The following is an 18,140-nucleotide window of genomic DNA, read 5'->3' on the forward strand; positions in this document are numbered from 1 at the left end:
ACTATGTGGATTTCTTGTCTCCATCTTGCACATTTCATGAGTTTGAGGGAACTGGGTGGGTTTTGGCTGGATTGTGAAGGTGCAGGTGTGTGCTGAGTTTGTGTCACCTGATGGAACCATCACCTGCAAAGGACAAACATCTGCCAGACCGTGGTTTTGATAAAGGCATAAAAATGCCATTTTCTAAGGGCTGAAATTCCAGTTAAAAGTTTCTCAGTGGTTCTGTATTAAGACCAAGCCCCCTCCTCATTCATGTTTTGGCAGGTCGGTAACTAATACATTGAACTGAGGAGTGAAACATTGCATATGTTGGATTCTGTTAATGTGAGTTCTGATGTGATTTGGTACAGGGGAAAGGGCAGAACACTGAGGATTAGATACATAATCAGTTAAGGCTCTAAGTGTTGTTATATCAGTTTCTTCTGTGACTTATTGAGAGACCCTAGCCCTGAACTTACACCTGTTACAACTTTCTACTTACTGGACAGTGTCTCAGAAAAGCACCAAGTGAGCTGTTGGCTTCTTGAAATTGTTTTACATAAACCTGGGATATTGCCTGAAAAGTAGACTCCAGATTAGTTATTCTCTTTCAGCCTAAAATCTCCAGAAATTCAGATTTTTGGAAGTTGTTCCAATGCCTGAGTGAGCCCAAAGTATGCACAGATGGTCAGCAGGAGATGCTGAAAATCAGAAGGAATAAGTGATGTGCAAGAGGTGGTACAGGAGCCTTGGAAGATGAAGGGAATTTTCCTGAGGGCTCTCACTGCCCTAAGCTGCAATTGCTCTGGGCTTTTGGGTAGGTTTGTATTCCTGCTGGCCCTGGTTCAGCATTGGCTGTTCAGCCAAATGGATGGCTTTGTTCACTTCAAAAAGTCATTTTTACAGTGGTCCATGTGCAGTATTACTTAGAGCTACACAAAGCCAAGTGGCCTAAGTTCCCAAATAAAGCCCTGGTGCAATGGTGTGGAGGGGAATCCTTCCTTCTTTTTAAGCCTGTGGCTTTGCTTTGTGGTTTAGGCTCAGTGGAGGCATCTCTGTGTCACAGGGGATTTCATGGGAGTGATGCTGATGCTTTAAAATATCTCCCAAGTTTTTTAAAGCAATGCAAAGAGCCCTTGGGATTATTTAGATGCTATGCCTAGTCCCTTTACCCCTTTGAAAACCAGTCCTTCAGCAAACAAAAATAATTCCTCAGGTGATCCTTGCCAGCGATTTTGCAATGTTCTTTGTGAAACAAAATGCCCAGAGTCAAGTAACAAGTGCTGTGCTCACAGGCAAGAGGGTGATGGCTCTAAAAAGTGGTGATCTGCTGTTGCTGCACTGAGAAAAAAATCCCCAAACTGCTCTGACCACAAAAATGAAGGTTTGGTCTGAAGAATGTGCAGCCACGTGTCAGCTGTCCAGGGCCTGTGGTGCAGGGCAAGATGGCAGCAGAGCTCCTGCCAGGAGCCTGGAGAAAGCACCAAGCACCAGGAGCTCTCCTCTGCTGCCTTTCCAACCTGCCTGGCAAGCACTGGAGTAGGTGTGAGTAAGGATCTCCTGAAGGAATACAAAAACACCCCACCAGGGGCCATCACCTTGAACTCGCCCTTTCAAGTGTTATCTATAAATAGGGCTCCCCAGAGCAATCCAGCTGGCACCCTCTAGTCAAGCTCATCGTGATCTCAGATAAAACTATCAAGTGGAGCCAGATCTTCAGCTGCTTTGTGGAGCATTGCCAGTTTCCACTGCTTGGGAATGAGCTGGAGGAGCTTCTTCCCATGCTGGAGCCTCACAGGAGGGGTGAACCTGCCAGTGGTGGCTGTGGCAGCTCACTGATCTTTGCACGCTGCAGGTAGAGAGGAGTAGGTGAGAATCCTCTCCAGGACTACAGAGATTTCATGTCCTCTAAGTCCCTTGTGGTGGTGGAGCCCCTGGTTTTTTGTGAGTGCAACTCTAGAGCTTACCCATAACGTAGCAGTGACCCAGCTACTGTATCAATATTTTTAAAGAGCAGCATTTGTCCCCATATTATCAAGCATAGAAAAGGCAAGGTGGTATGGGCAACCCAGGGTGTGGGGAAAGAGTCCTGGCTCTCCCAGGTTCTGGAGTTTGGCTTCTTTTATTTTTGCCAGATTTTCTTCTGGAAGGTGGCATCCAGCATTGTTGGATTGTGGATGAGATGCTCTGCCCTGTTGAGCAAGAGATGTGCCAAGAGATGCTCTGCCCTGTGTGATGGCAGGGCTGCATCCCTCCCCTGTGGGTTTGCTTCCCTGTGCCTTTGCCTGCTCCTGTGACTGGCGAGGAATCAATTCTTTTTTTAGCTGAAGAACACCTAAGATTATCAGATGAACAGAACTGTGCAACAGAAAATCTTGAATTTACTAGCTGTATTTGTATCCTTAGAAGCACAGTGTGCTGTCATCTTGCCTTTACAAAGATCAAAATCCATTCTGACAGCCTGCTTTGCCTACTTTCTCTGTGGCTGAAGGCAACTTTGCAGGCCCTTGGAGCTAAAACTGTCACTTTTTGTTAATCCTGTGTGTTTCTTGTGTTTAAACTTTCAAATATATCAGTAGAGCTGGTGTAATCTCCATAATCATGACTTTATTATACAGGAGTAACTCTTGAATATCTAGCCTGAAGTTAACTCTTCTCAGACAGCAGTGACATGGGTGACCAGATGGCCAAGATGCTTTTCAGGTGATGTGGTAAAACCTGTGGCACTGCCCAGCCCCGCAGGGTGAGGCTCAGGTGGTGCCTTGGCTGCTGCAGGGAGATGCATGAGGCAGTGGATGGAGTGATGCTTTCCCACTTCTGCTACTTGTATCTCATTCTGGTTTTCATTTGTAGACATATTTTGGCCATTATCTGCCACAGTGACATTTAATCTATGTGGAAAAATCCAGGCTTAGCATTTCACTTCATGAAGCTGGTAATACATTGCAAGTTAAACAACATTATTTGCTCTCTTTTCTTCTCTCTCCAGCTTGTTTCCACACAGGATGTGCTCAAGAAGTGCAAGATGGAAAAAGAAAATCAATAGTCATTGATGCTAAAATATTAATGTTTCTTCAGAATGAGGGGTGGAATGGAGTGAACTCCCAGGAGTTCAGGGCAGCATTGCAGAGTTTGCAAAGAGCATTGGAGAGCAGAGGTAGGGGCAGCATGGGCAGGGAAAGAAGAGTCTGGTGTGAGCTGACTTTTGTAGATTCTCTGGCACCTTGCAGGGTGAGGTGGGTGCTGTGCAATGTGCTGGGGAGGGGGGATGGCACCCAGCATTGCCTGCTACCCTGTGCTCCTGCAAAAATCCCAACAGGGTGTGACTGCTCCTGGCTGGATGCAGCAGGAGTGGCCCAGCACTGTCCCACACAGCCATGTCCCCCTGTGTGCCCTGGCCAGGGCTGTGCTCCTGCCCTGGCTCTGTCCTCTTGGCTGGGCACTGAGGAACCATCAGGGAGCTGGGAACAGAGCACCAGTACTGCAACCAGTACAGTTTTTGTGAGGTGTGGGTATGGCTTGGCAAGGATTACACAGAGAAACAGGCCAAGGTTTCCCCATGCTGAGGGTGTCCTCCCTCCCCAGTGGTTCAGCCATCCCAGTTACCCCTTCACAGCAGGTTTGTTGCCATTTCTGTGACAGAAAAGTGTGTTGGTGAGAGAAAAGAGCAGAGTGTGTCTGTGATCTTTGCAGCTGCCTGGCAGAGCTGGCTCTGTCCATGCCATGAGGGGATCTGACCCCTCGGATCCCAGCCTCCAGAAACGTCCTGTGTTCACATCGTACTCCTTTTGCTCAGGTTTCCAGAGGAATTTCTTGTTAGATGGAAGCCTTCAGATGGGATTTATGTGAAACCCCATCAGGTGTGGGGAGATTTAGGTTTCCCAGCCCATTCCTTGGGTGCTGCTGCCATCTAGGGTGTGAGCCGGCAGAGTCTCGGTGCTGGCAGCTACGGCCTAATCGCACTGTCCACGGCCTTATCACACTGTCCCACAGCTTAATCACACTGTCCACGGCCTTATCACACTGTCCCACAGCCTTATCACACTGTCCCATGGCTTTATCACACTGTCCCCAGCCTGCTCTGCAGGGCTTGCTCTGAAGGGCTCATGGCAGCCAGGCCAGGGCCCACTGCTGCTGCCAGGGCCAAGCCACTTTTGGGGTTAAACGTAGTCATAGCACCTTACTAGAAGGTGTTATTCCACAAAAAGCTGTGCAAATGCAGAGGAACAGTGTTCTGTGGTGGCAGTGAGGTGTGGGGACATGAGGGTTTGGTTCCTGGCGTGGCCATGATCTCCCTGGTGCTGCAGGTGCAGTGACACTGCTGGGGCTGAGGAGCCCATGGCTCACACCAGGCCTTGCCCTTGGCTGGGCAGGTTGTCTTGGCTGTTTTTTAGAGGACTGCTTTTTAAAGGTCTGCTTTTTAAAGGACTGGTGTTTAAAGGACTGATGTTTAAAGGTCTGATGTTTAAAGGTCCCTGTGCAGACTGCCAGGGTGTGTGGAAGTGGTCAGACATGGCTGTGGTGACTCTGAGCTGAAGCCCCTCTGAAGCAGACTTAGGCCATGCTGCCCCCTTTGTTTTTGTGTCAAACAAGCCTGCCCTGCCAACCCAACAAGTTTTTACACACACTTAGAGAGAATGTGAGCCAAAGCCAGGCTGGCTGCTGCCCAGCCTGAGGGGCACAGGGAAGGAACAGATGTTCACTCCAAACCAAAATCATTCCTGAGCTTGAATCTGCACTAATGGCTCTGGCCCTGCATCAAGGACTTCAAAGCAAAAGGAATTTTTTTAATAGTTCCAGCTCAGGTGTAACTGAAATCCCATTTTACAGACTATTTCCACAGACTTCATGTTTGTGAAGCTCAGGAAATAGGACTCACTTTTCTGCAGCAAACTGGAGCCTGGCTGAGTGTGCTGATGCCATGTGGATTTTCCCCGAGCTTACCTTGGTGAGGTAAAGCTCTGAGCTCAAATTCCTCGCTAAATAAATTTACATATGGTGTGAAATCCCTCCCATCTGTCCTGGAGGCCGGTGAGGGGCTGCCAGGGCTGTTTGCCACCCTTGGGATGGATGAAGCAGGCACTGAGTAGTGCAGATCCATAGCTCTGCTGTATTATTTTGACCCTCCTGATGGAAGGAATGGCCATGGAGATGCCTGTGGACTTCAGAACAGGAGACACAACTGCCACAAACAAGCAAGTACATTTTTAAACTGTTTTTTTATTTTTAACCATTTCTATAAGGAGAATCAAAGCTGTGGATCTGCATCTTATTCTGGCAAATCGTTTCCCCCTTGTGCCCCCCTGTGGTTCCTCCTTACTCTGCTTTCACTCAGCAATATCTCATCTTTTCTGTCATTCTTCCCTTTCCTTTTCTGTCATTTTTCTCTTTCCTCACATCCTCTAATATTTTCATTGTTTTAAGTAAATCTATGTTGAAATTATCTGTATAGTCCATAGTGTCCACCTGTGAGACAAAGTCCACCAAAGGGCCAGCAGGAATTTGGTGTTTTCATCTCAGTGGCAGCTGTGCTTTTCTCCAGGTTTCCTATTGATTCTGATGGATTTCAGCAATGTAGAGCACAGATTCTGACATATTTTTCATGCGCTGTGGCTGTAGAATGAAGTATGGATCAGATTTTAGAAGATATATAGTTTCAAATGCTTTGACATGTTCTTTGGGGAAGCCTTATAAAGTTATTAATCCATGCAGGTAACTTTCCCTCCTCCATTTCCTACAAATCGATTCTGTACACAGCTACTGCAACATTTTGCTCTTTTGATGTAAGTGTAGGATTGATCAAACCTTAGAGTGGAGATATGATTTAAAACATGCAAAATAATACTGGGGTGAACATGTCTGTGGCTTGTAGTGTTGTGGTGGGGCAGATTTAGAGCTACGAAGGCTTTGGGACTCACTATTTACTTACCCTTAATAAATATTAGTTAATGCCAGTATTTACTTGACTGACTTGCTGCACTGTTTTGGTTTCTTTTTTTACTTTTTCATGTTTTAAAACTACGTGAAGTTGAAAGAAAATATTCTTCCATTTGAAAGAAAGCAGAAGACTGCACACCAAGGAGCCCTTCAGTGGGCAGTTCCCTGAATTTTCTTTTGGGTAGCCTCTGTTTTTCCCTTTGGAAGTACATGGCAGAAATTACTCATTGTTGCCAGCCTGAGTTTTTTCCTCATTTTTAAGGCTGCTTGGACATTTTCCCCCTCTCTGAAACACTCTTTGGAGTCCTGTGGGGCTGGTGGGAAGGTGATTCACTTCCTAGAAAAATGTTGAGCTGGCACTTTTTAATGTGTGAGGGCTTTAGATCCATCTCAAATGAGTACATTTAAAGCTGTATTGATCTCAGCGTGCTGAGGACTTGACTTTTTTTCTTATTTGTTAATATAGATGTAGCTGTTGGAGATAGCTGCTCAGTTTAAGTGTTACAGATGGACCAAAATCCAGCAGTGACTCAGAGTGCAATTAAATGCTTTCTACTTTTGAGTGTTTAGAGATTTCAGAGGCTGCTAGCAAATGTGTTAGGGAAGCAATTTGCTTATCACAAGTATTCTACATTGTATCTTTATTTATAGAGTTATATCATACCTTGAAGTGATGCTTTTGGGCCACAAAAAAGGGAAATGGTGCTTCACTAAGGAGGCTCTGGATGGGGACTGTGAGGGACGGTGGTGTTCCTGCAGTGGTGACACTGAGTATCAGCAGAGAGAAAAGCAGCTTGCTAGGTACAGACACCAGCAGCAACTAGGAATTTCAGGAGAGACCTTTAGTGCCAGAAATGGCTTTAAAGTCATTGATTAAATAATGTTTGTGTCCCACAGAAAGCAAACCTTCAGTAGCTTCCTTTAGCAGCCAGGCAGAGCTTGGGGCAGAGCTGTGGGATGGATTTGCCCCAGAGCCTGTGCTGGGTGTGCCCTGTGTGATGTGGAGCCACAGCAGCAGCCCCAGGTGCAGAGGATGTGCCCACCTGGAGTGTCACGGTGTGTGTCACCTCCTGAAGGATGGCTCTATCCTCCCCAGGGCTCACCTGGTTGGTGCCCTACATAGGAAGGGACACCCTCACCTACAGCACATGAGCCAGCTCTACTGCTGCTTCAGGCCAGGAGAGCCCAAACCTGATGGTTTTGACATAAAGGAGATTATTTCACTGATGAAATTGGCCTGAAACTGGCCATTGTTGGCCTGATGAAGGTGCATTTCAATAAGGGGAGGCTCCTGTATGTATGGCTTTCCCTTCAGATTTTACTTTGGGACTATGCTCAGTCCCAAATGCTCAGAAATGTGGGACATTGCTTCCTGCTTGCACGTCTGTCTGGCATCCACGGTGGTGAATGTGGATGTGTCTTGATGGGCTTTTCCTCAAGGTGGTCTAGTAGGGCTCCTGTAAACTGGGAGTTTGGAGTAACATCCACAAGTCATTGCCTGTAACTCATTTGAGACTCCAACCAATACAGTTTGTGGTTTGGAAACACCTTTACTGTCTCCTGGACTTCAGTTTACTTTGGTGCAACATCTCCCTTGTTTTGTGAGAGTCCCAGAACTTGGTTTTGGATAAATCCTCATATCCCAGCTGGCTTTCAGCAACTTCCAGATCAGGTCCTGATTATTGCAGTGTGAGCATATGTTATGTAAAGAACTGATAAAACCCAAAATCATTGGAAGAACCCTGGTATACTGATGGGTTTTTTGCGAGCATCCAAACTGGGACAGATTAGTTTTCTCTCATAGATCTAAGCTGCAGAAAAAAGAAGTTAGAGATGTCCAAATCTGTGTGTGAGGAGCTGTGGGGACCCCCTGGGTGTGACCACCATGGCCCTTGCACAGGTGCTGTGAGCTCTGAGCTTTGCTCTTTGGGTGCAGCAGGGCTCTGTGGTGTCACCCTGCTAGCACCCAGTGGCTGCACTGTGGCCTTGCTCTTCTGTGACCCCTGTGAGCACCACCCCAGGTCTCTGCTCCCAGCAGGAGCTGCCAGAAAATGGGTTTATAGAAGGGTAGTGGCAGGAGACCTGGCAGCTGATAGCAGAGCAGCTTTATTTGTTGTTCCTGGTTGCCAGAACACAAAGCAGAATTAATTGAAGCTACTGTACAGGTTAATAGATCTTTTAAGGTGAGAGATATTGTATAAATATAGTGCCACCAACACCCTAGACAATATTTTAGTATGAAATTTTGTCTGATCTTATTAATTTTACTTGGAGAAAAACATGGAGGAAATATAAGAAATAACTCATCATGTCAGGTTGCCCATCTATGATCACAGAGACCCTGCTCTTGTCATCCATTGCTGGTTGGTGCTGGTGAGAATAACAGACACTGAGAGGGGCATGAGAGCCACTTCACAGGATGAGCTGTTTCTGCCCTCTCACCTGAACCCTGGTTTTCTGTTGGGCAAACCGGTATTGCTCCAGATAGAGCAATTTGCCTTCAGATGGCCCAGCATCCCCAGGAGGAGAGTCTGACTTTGACAGGAGGTACTGTCCACCCCTGGCTCCCTGCAGGGCAATTTCTCTTGGTGCTGGTGGCAGCAGTGCCACCAAAGCCATGCTCTGCCCAGCAGGGTCTCCAGGAGCTCCTCCTTCCTGCTCAAGGGTGCTTGTAAGCTTCCCAAAGCTGAGAGGTGCTAGAAGTGTTCCTGCTCTGCTTAACTTGGGGGGTTTTTTGCTCTCCCTCAGCTGATCAGGTTTGTTTCTGTCAGCCTGGTTAGGGCTGAGATGGTCTCAACAGTTTGTGTGTCACTCCTCCCCTCCCTGACCTTTGGGTGGCCCTGGCCCCTGGGGATATGAGGTTGTGTGAGCCCTGTGAGGGGAGGCAGGAGGAAAGGTCACTGCTGGGGTTACAAGGACAGGTCCAGAACTAGGACTCCTGTTTGAATGGGGGACCTTCCCCGCTCAGTTTGCAGTGCCCTTGCCAGAAACCGTGCTCAGCTGAGTTTGTTTTGAGGAGCCTCGGGTTATTTTTGTCTTAGTTTCAAGCCATTAAGTGTTGTCACGTGTCATTAAGTGACAACTCTCTCAAGGATGGGAGTTGGAGACCTTCTTTCACTGGAGTAGCCTGGTGCTGGAATTCCCACATTACAGCATGGCTCCAGGCAGTGGGGATTCAGAAGAAGGAAATGTTCCCTCTGTTGGCACATCAATAACAATTCTAAAGGCACCTGGGGACAGTGTCCCTGGGAATATTCCCACTTTCCAATAATGAAAAGGTCTGCTACTCATCTTTTTAATTCCTTCTATTGCTTTAGGATGTTTAATAATATCAGACCAGAAAACTTCATCACAGCTGCCCTTCAGAAATCCTTGGGCTGAGGAGAGAACTGTTTGGAAAACACTTTGTAGCAGCACCATTGCTGTTAATACTGTGGTAAAATGAGTAAAAATCAGTACTGTTGTAATTACATGACAGTGTAAAAAGTCTGGAAAAATGTCCAGGTAGAGAGGGAGGATAAACCCCAATGTCAGTCCCTGATGACTCCCTTTGGCTTTGCTTTCCTCCTCTGTGACTTTGTGAATACATTTGGCAGTGACTGGAGTTCAAGTTACAGCCACACAGAGTAAAAGTGGATGTCATTGAAGAAGTGCCCTGGAAAGAGGATGCAAACCTGCTGTACATAATGACATGGGCTACTCTGAGGATTGTTTCTCCCTAAATGACCCGATGCAAGCAATAACTCTTCTGGACTGCAGCAAAGAGGACACAGCGTCCACAGAACTTCTGCAGCATTTTCACGTTTCCCTCAACCTTATAAACACCATTTTTAATGGGCTGTTAGCAGGATGTCAGGCTGGGAATGTTTCCCCAGCCTGTAAAGGCGTGCAGAAGTGCTGTGGAATGAGCTGGTGCACACTGAACAGGAGAGGGCACTGGCACTCCAGCAGCTGTGCTGGGCTCGGCACACAGACACTGCCTTTTACTGCAGCTCAGCACACACACTCTCATAATCTTCTGCTCTTAATGTGAGAAAAGAGTCTATGAGAAGAGTGAATGAACTGCATTTATTGTCTGTGTCTCTCTGGGAACAGGGAAATCCACTTGCAGCAGGTGGGAACCTGCCCCTTTCCTTTGAACTTCACCTGCTGTTGTCTGGTGCAGCTCCTGTGAGTGTCTTTTTGAAAAACTCTGCTGTAGTGTCCTTTTTCTGCACTGACATTAGGTATTCAGTACACAAACTAAGGTGACATTCATGCTGACCAAGGCCAACTCAGGTTGTGCCTTCTCTCCTGCAGCTGTGGAAGTGCAGCCCTTCACCCCAAGATCTGTGTGTGTTCCCTCCCCTCCTGCCCCATCTCTCAGCCATCAGACACTCTGAAAGGCTGAATTTCCCTCCTGCTTCACAGCATTAACCACAGGATACTGGGGAGCAATGTGCAGGTGGCCCTAAGCGGTGGGTGAGGAGCTCTGAGTCAGGCTCTGTCCCTCAGGCCACCATCTCCAATGGTGATGCTCATGAAGGGCTCCATGCCCTGACTCAAAATGCTGGACACAGATCTCTTTTCTTGTTTTTTTCTCCTCCTTGCATTTCCATCCTTTTTTCATTTTCACCTTTTTGCTTTGCACATGTAAAGGGTCTATCATACTGGAAAGAACCAAGTTCTGTTTGTTTTCAAATCTAATAAGTCTTAATTAGACCCAAAGTAAAGCTTTCGTGGAGCTGTCAGCATAATTACAGGCTGAGAGAGCTTTCCTGCTGAATCTAAATCCAGCCCCCAGCTTCCTGGTCCTGACAGAGTGTGCCAGAGGAGGGGGAACAAGGCAGAGGAAGGGGGAACAAGGCAGGGGTGACAGCAGCCCTTTTGCTTCTCTCCCAAGTACTTTGCAATTTTTTTCTGCTCTGCATGAAGGTTTGTGAAAGGCAAAGCAGAATAGGCCTGACAGCAACGGAAGGAAATATATTTAGAAACATGAAAAATTGGAAGAGAAAATGTTTTATTTGCATTATTCACCAGGCTCTATTATTTATTACATTGCTGTGCTAGTGCCTGGTTTTATAACTCCCAAAGAAATGGTCATGCTTCTGAGGGCAGCTTTGTGCTGCTGTCTCTTAAATATGGACTCCTGATACAAGGCATTCTTTGGCTGCTGTTTTTGTGAGGGTGGGGAGAGAAGCTGTGGTGCTCAGGGCGCCCAGAGAAACTGTGGCTGCCCCTGGATCCCTGCAAGTGTCCCAGAGCAGGCTGGAAGGGACTTGCTGCACTCTGGAAGGTGTCCCTTCCCATGGCAGGGGGTTGAAACAAGATGATTTTTAAGGTTGCCTCTAACTCAAACCATTTCCGGGGTCTGTTTCAGTGCTTGGTTTAAACAGGGAATTTGTCAGGTCAGGTTTTGACAGGAGAAAGGTGAACACATTTGTTCTGCTTGCTGTGTCCCCAGCTCAGCCTTGTGCTGGATTTTTCCTGAGGTTATCCTGTGAGCTTGGGCAAGGGCAGTCAGCAAGGTGCAGTGGAGTGATTTCCATGCTGGATTTACCAAAGGTGATGGGGCAGCAGGAGCTGCTTTCCTGCCCAGGCAGGTCAGTGGGGACTCCATCCTCCTTGGTGACCTTCACAAGCACTGCCTTATCCTCAGGCTCATCTAAGCCAGAAAGGCTGTCCGGGGCAGCAAAGGCACATTTCAGTCTTGCACATCACATTTAGGAGGTCTCTGCATTTCAGCACTGTTTGTGAAGGGCTATGGAGCTGCTGGTGTTCTGTGGGGTGGCTGGGATTGGCAGCGATTGTGCACAGCTGGGTATAAGGGAAATGTATGAGCTTAGGAGAGACTTTGCTGCACATTTCATACTATTACAGAAATGAGAATGCTGTTTCCTTGAGACAGAAGAGCAGAAATTTGGTGTTGATGTGGTTTGGTTTCTTACTGCAGGTTTGTGGGACCACTGTCCCTTGGAGCAGGCCCTGCAGCAGCTGCTGCCCAAGACAGCTCTATGGTCATCTCAGATTAATATTTTTCCATTTATGACACAGGCAAGATTTCTATCCTTCTAAAAATCCACAGCTCATGGAGTCTGTGCCCTCAATGCCTTTCCATAGGCAAATATTTGCACATACATTAAAAATTCATGAATTTGCATGCAACGCCCCATTCAGGTCCATGTGTCCTTTAATGAGGCTCTGTCTGATGCCCAGCATTAAAAACTGTCCTGATTCAGTGGTCATCTGAACCTTAAATAGCCTGGAAAAAATAAGGAGCTAAAATGTTTCTATGCTATGAGAATGCATAAATATTCAAATGCTAAACTAAAAGGGCTCTCATCTCATCCCACAAGCCATTTGAGACCATTGCTCATTCAGCCACAGGAGGATTTTAGTACTTTAAAAAAATTGCCACAAAACATCTGCAGTGTGCAAAGAGCTGCTCTGCAAAGCATCTTGTAGGCATTCTGTGATGCACCCCTGAAGGATTTATTGCCTCCAGCTGGCTGGCTCGCAGCACCTCCTCCTTCCTCCGTCTAGATGGCACTCTGCAGTCTGCTAAAGCCTTGTGCAAACGAGCACAGGAGGGCTCAGCAGCCACTGCCTGGAACCTGAGCTGCAATTTTGTCAAACTCTGGTTCTGTGAATGGGCAGGAAGGGAAAGGAAAGGGAGGAGAGAGAGGGGAGAGAAATTACAGCCATAGAACCTTTGAGAGTTTATGGGCTCTGGGAACTTAGAGCAGTCTTTTCTTCTGGAGCAGGTGCTGGTGCCTTAATGTTCACTTGATAATTCGTGCTGAGTATTCTCCTTAAGCACTTCTACCTCCCACCTGCATATTTATTGTCCTTGAAGGTGCTTCTGAGTTTTTCTGGTACTGGTCTGTCTGAGCTTGTTCATCCTTTCTGTCCTCCAGGCCACACAGCCCAGCCTTCTAAGGATTGAAAACAAAGCAAAGTATAGAAAATAAGGATGCTCATTATTTATATACTGACATACTGCTGAGCTGTCTCAGGGTAATATGTTTTTACTTTTAAAAGCAATTTTATGTTCTTCTACAGGTTTATTTTTCTGGTTCATCTTGGGCATGAAGAGAAATGTCTGGGGGCACCAAATACAAAGCAGGATCCAATAAAGGCAGCTTGGGGAGGATGATGAATGAACGTATGGGGATGTGCTGAAATGGCTGGGGGAAGTGCAGTGAGGAAGTATGAACAGAGATGGAGGAGGTGGGAACAGCAACATGCATTTTTAAACTGCATGGAAATGGCAGCATCCCCAACAGAAGCAGAATGCCACTGGTGCCATTTTCCCAATGGTCTGAGCTCATGGTATGGATTTCAGTCAAGTTCCTCAGTCTTTGCAGATATCTGGGGATGCCCAGGGCACATATGCAAGATGTGTGTGCAACTCCCTGTATAGCTTATTGTAAAACTGTGGAGTTTATTGGCTTAAATGGGATGTTTGGGGAGCATCCCAAGCTGCTGTGGGGACCCTCCTTTCCCTGTGCTGGGGCACTTGGCCATGGTCTTGTGCCAGTACAAATCCCCAGCACACACTGCTTAGATGTTTTCCAGGAGCAGCTCTTTGCTGGGAGACAGCTCTCAGAGCAGGGCTTGCCAGTCCAGTGCCCACGGTCTCCAGGTGTGGTTCTGCCCTGGGAGCCCATGTGTGCTGCCTGGGGTGATGGCATGAGCACAGCTCACGTGCTCCTGTACCAGCTCCCACTGCTTCCTGTCCCTGCTGTTACTCATGTCTGGGTGATTACCTGCATGCCTGGAAGCACTTCCTAAAGTTCCACCCTTTAATCTCTGCCCCTCTGTGGGCAGCTCTTGTACAGCTGATTCTTGTCCGTGTGCACTAGTGCAGTTTGCCAGACTCAGGTGCCTCATTTGTTCTTTAGTGTTCACCTGATTGTTGTTGCCTGTTTGGGGCTAAGGATCTCTGGGAAATGGTTTTGTAAAGCTGCTGCCCAGTCCTTCAAATCCACGGCCTCAAGGCCTGCTATCTGAAGCAAGGTAGAAGAGGATAAAATGTGTGCAAATTAGGAGATTTAAGTAAATTAAGTTACATAATCTTCTGGTGTCTATTGACCAAAGATGTGTCAAAAGAAAATCTATCTATCTAGGTGCATGTGCCCCTCCTCTCCCTATCCCTGTCCTTGCCTTCCCTGGCAGGGTCCCTTGCACAAAGCATTGTATTTTGTGTGACACTTTGACCTGCAGCTCCAACCCTCAGCAGCATCACTCAATGATCCTCCTAAAATTAACAGGTGCTCTGAAGTTCACAATTCATGGTGTGTTCACACGAACCCTCTCTTTCTTCAGAGCTGCTTGACCCTGCTTTGGATAGCTTTAAATTCCCCTGTGTCTGCTACCCCCAGGCCTACTTGTCCCACAGGGATGAAGGCAGGAGAGTGATGGAAACACTCCTGGTGGGTTGTCACTCGTGATGGTGGCTGGGAGGTGTGATTGGATGGAACACAGGATGGACTAGGATGGACCACAGGCTTGGTCATGCAGGATGTGAGTCACTTGAGGGAGCTGTGCTGTCCTGGCACGGAGCAAACAGGGCTGGTGAGTCAGAGTGGCCCGAGCACACCATGGTGGAGCACCAGCAATAAGCTCAGGCTCCATGGAGGAGCTGCTGATATGGGGACAACAGGAATTCCAGGATCCTGACAGTGTGTAAGGGGGTGGCAGAGCTCCAGATGGGGTTCCCCATGGTATGAGCTGGAGCAGGCTTTGAACCTGTGCTGCTTTTGGAGCTCAAATAGGTTTTCATGTCTGTCTGCTGGCCCAGCAACACCCTCACTGCACTGAGGAGCCTCTGAGTGCACAGAGAACCTGCCAGGGCCCAGCAGCGAGATTAATGCGTCTGGGAATTTCCTGGTGAGACTTTTTGTGCTATTTACCAGAAGTCCCTTGAAGGCAGAAATTATTGCATTAAAAGATTAGGGCATCATTAATCATATTTTTTTGTCTTCCATTTTCTGGCAGGCTGGCTCAGTATTACTGGTAAGGTTATTTTTTTATATTTTTCTCGATTCAGAAGAATAAGTTTCTTCAAGCCTTTTCTGTGACTGTGCCATCCTCAGGTAAGAAGGAACCTCAAGGAAATTTTGGGCAGTGGAGTGGAATCGGTCACTATTGTGAACACTGACATTTTGACCTCCTTGCTTTCTAGATTTCTTTTGAGTGATGCATACATTTCATGGTTCTTCATAAAAAATAATAGAAATACTTTTTAAAAAAGAGTATTTAAAAGATATAGTTATTGTCCAAAATTCTTGCCTGTGTGCGAGGGGGACAGTGTGGGATGGAAGATGGTTGTAGATGTACCAATTTCTTCTGGTGTGGTGGCAGGGGTTGAGATGGAGGGGTTGACCTGGTGGTGGAGCTTCAGGATGGTTCCCAGCTATGGTCTGGCTCCAGAAAGAGTGTGGCTGAAGTAGAGTTTAGATGTCCATTTTGGAAATATTTGGAAAACATATCATAACTTTTAAAGCAGAAAAGTTGAAATGTAATCAAGGAAGAAATAGCTGCTATGATAGAAACAGGATGATTTTTAATTTGCTTTGGTTATCGAGCGACTCTGCACCACGGGCCATAGATATGACAAAAATTTGTGTCCTGGCTCCCTGGTGCTTCATTCATTTCCATGCCCACAGCTTTCCTTCTGTGCTGTGTCAAGGAGCGCCCTGGCTGTGCCTGGCGCTACTGCGAGCAAAGCATTTCTTAATTTATGTGCTAATTAACCTGACAGAGCGACTCGCTGGTTGGGAGCCTGGGCTGCGGGCAAGCCTGTGTGTGCAGCAGGGTTCCTTCTCTTCTATCCGAGCTGGAGCAGGGAAGGCGAGGCTGGAGCCGTGGGAGGCAGCGGCTCCTCCGGGGGCGGCTCGGGATGCGCCGGGTGCGAGCGCTGCGGAGGATGCGGCAGCTTCGGAAATATCTGCTCCAGCCTCCCCTTTCAATGGAAGCTTTATTTTAGAAAGTTTGAGCTAACGTCATTCGAAAGTTTATTTCCATTTGATCTTTTAAATAAAGAGAGCTGTAAAGCTCCTGGCTGGGTTTTTCATTCCTGCCGACTGGGAAAAGAGAGGTGAATGGGCTGCTTGTCTCCCGCGAGGATGCATCAGGAGCTCTGGGCTGCAGCCTGACCTACCTACGGCCGGGACATGGGGCAGGTGGGGCTGCGGGGCGGCCCCTGCAGCCTCTGGGGCTGGGTCATCCCTGGGAGACGGCAGGCAAAGCCCTGTCACCCGTGCAGCTCTGTCCCGGGGTTTGCTTTGCTTCTGGAGCTGGACCATCCCTGGGACACCCATGCAAAGCCCTGTCACTCGTGCCACTCTGTCCTGGGGCCGCTGGGTTTGCTTTCCTTCCAGGGCTGGGTCATCCCTGGGACACCACATGTATGACACCCTGTCACCCGTGCTGCTCTGTCCCAGGGTTTGCTTTGCTTCCAGGGCTGGATCATCCCTGGGACATCACATGTATGACACCCTGTCACCCATGCCTCTCTGTCCTGGGGCCACTGGGTTTGCTTTGCTTCCTGTGCTGCTGCCCCAGCCTGGCCCTGAGCCTGGCCAAACTTGCTGTTAATGGAGAAGAGGTGAATCTGTGCCTTGCTGGCAGGGCATGGCAGCTTTGTGGGGTCTGTGCCAGAGTCTGTGCCCCGGCTGCTGGCTGGCATGGGGAGGGGGATGCAGCAGCACAGTGTGCCAGGGGTCCCTGTGCCAGCCACACCTCGGGGAGATGCAGCCCCACTGCTTCACAGGCTCAGGACTCGCCCTCCTATCACATATTGCCAAGTAAACCTAAACTGCATGGCTGGCCTTTCTGTGCTTTCCCTTAATTTCTTGTTTCCTACATGCCTGGCATAGGCTAACTTGAGTGAAGTCATATCAAATGAAAGTCTTGCAGTGACACTTGTCCTAAAGAAGCCAGTTTTGTGCTAAGTGAGGACACTGCAAAGGCCAGTTCCAAAGCTGGGCTTAGGCCACGTTTGGGTTCATTTCCTGCTCTGCCACAGGCTCCTTTCCTGCTCCTGGGCAGTCACTGGAACTGCTGTGGGCTTTTGATGGAATTCTGTGATGAGAGCACCAAATCCCTTGGGTACAGCAATTCTCTGTGTTCTCACACACCCTCTGCTGTGGCTCTACAAAGGTGCAAGTGCAGCATTTGCCTCACAGATGTGATGAGCACAAGGACAGTGATGGTGCATCTTGTATCCCCTGATGGTGTTTGTGCAGACTTCTCTCTTCCCCTGCACCCATCTCCTCTCGGCTGGAGTGTTCCCTCCCCAGGATGGTGCACGTGAACAGCCAGTGTGTGAGGGCACTTTGTCACTGAGCAGCTTTCCCAGCCCCACACCAATGGCAGGACATTTGCACTGGAAGCAGACTCGCTGCTTAGTTTATTCTTTGGTTCCTCGTGTGGAATAGGGGAATTTTGAGCATATGGATAAAGCTAAATCAAAATGATAAAGTATTTCATTTCAGACTGAGGGCATTCACACAAGAATAACTCTTCCAGAATAGCTTATCACATAGACAAACTAAAAAAACTAATCTATTTTAACCAGAGGAATGAAGGAGGCATGGAGCTCTGGGTGACAAGCTCAGCTCCCACAAACACATAAATCACAGATCACAATAGGCTCTTTTAGAGCTGTAGAAATGATAGTGCTGTTTTGGTAATGGAACATCCTGATCCCATCTCTACGTGCATGTACTATATTTATATTCTACACATGTATATATTCCTATTATATATATAAAAATCCAATTTACAGGTGTGGGCTTTAATTAAGAGCTCTGATGTGTACTTTTTACTAAAATAATATGATAGAAAGGAATGTAATTTATCAAAGAAACACTGCTGAATTTATGACAAGAACAGGGAGATAATGGGATTTCTGAGACTGTATGGATGCTCTTTGCAGTTATTTGAGAGGGCAGGATATAGGGGAACTTAACTGAAAATGAGTTTTTTCTGAGATTGTTTTAAACCAAATGTATTCGCAACTCCTATTTTGTGGATGCACACAGACATGAATACTGATTTTTTTTAGATCATTTATTGTTACAAGTAGTTTTTGCCTGGAAAAGATCTGATGCTGCAGATTCCATTACAATATATTCTTTCATAATGCCAGCCTGTATTTCTTTTTAGTCGCAGCATTCTAACAAATTCCAGACTTGAATTAAATCTGCTGTTCTGACATGTGAAATGTTGCCTAATCA

This window comes from Zonotrichia leucophrys, chromosome 14 (assembly GCF_028769735.1).
Source record: "Zonotrichia leucophrys gambelii isolate GWCS_2022_RI chromosome 14, RI_Zleu_2.0, whole genome shotgun sequence".
Lineage (NCBI taxonomy): Eukaryota > Metazoa > Chordata > Aves > Passeriformes > Passerellidae > Zonotrichia > Zonotrichia leucophrys.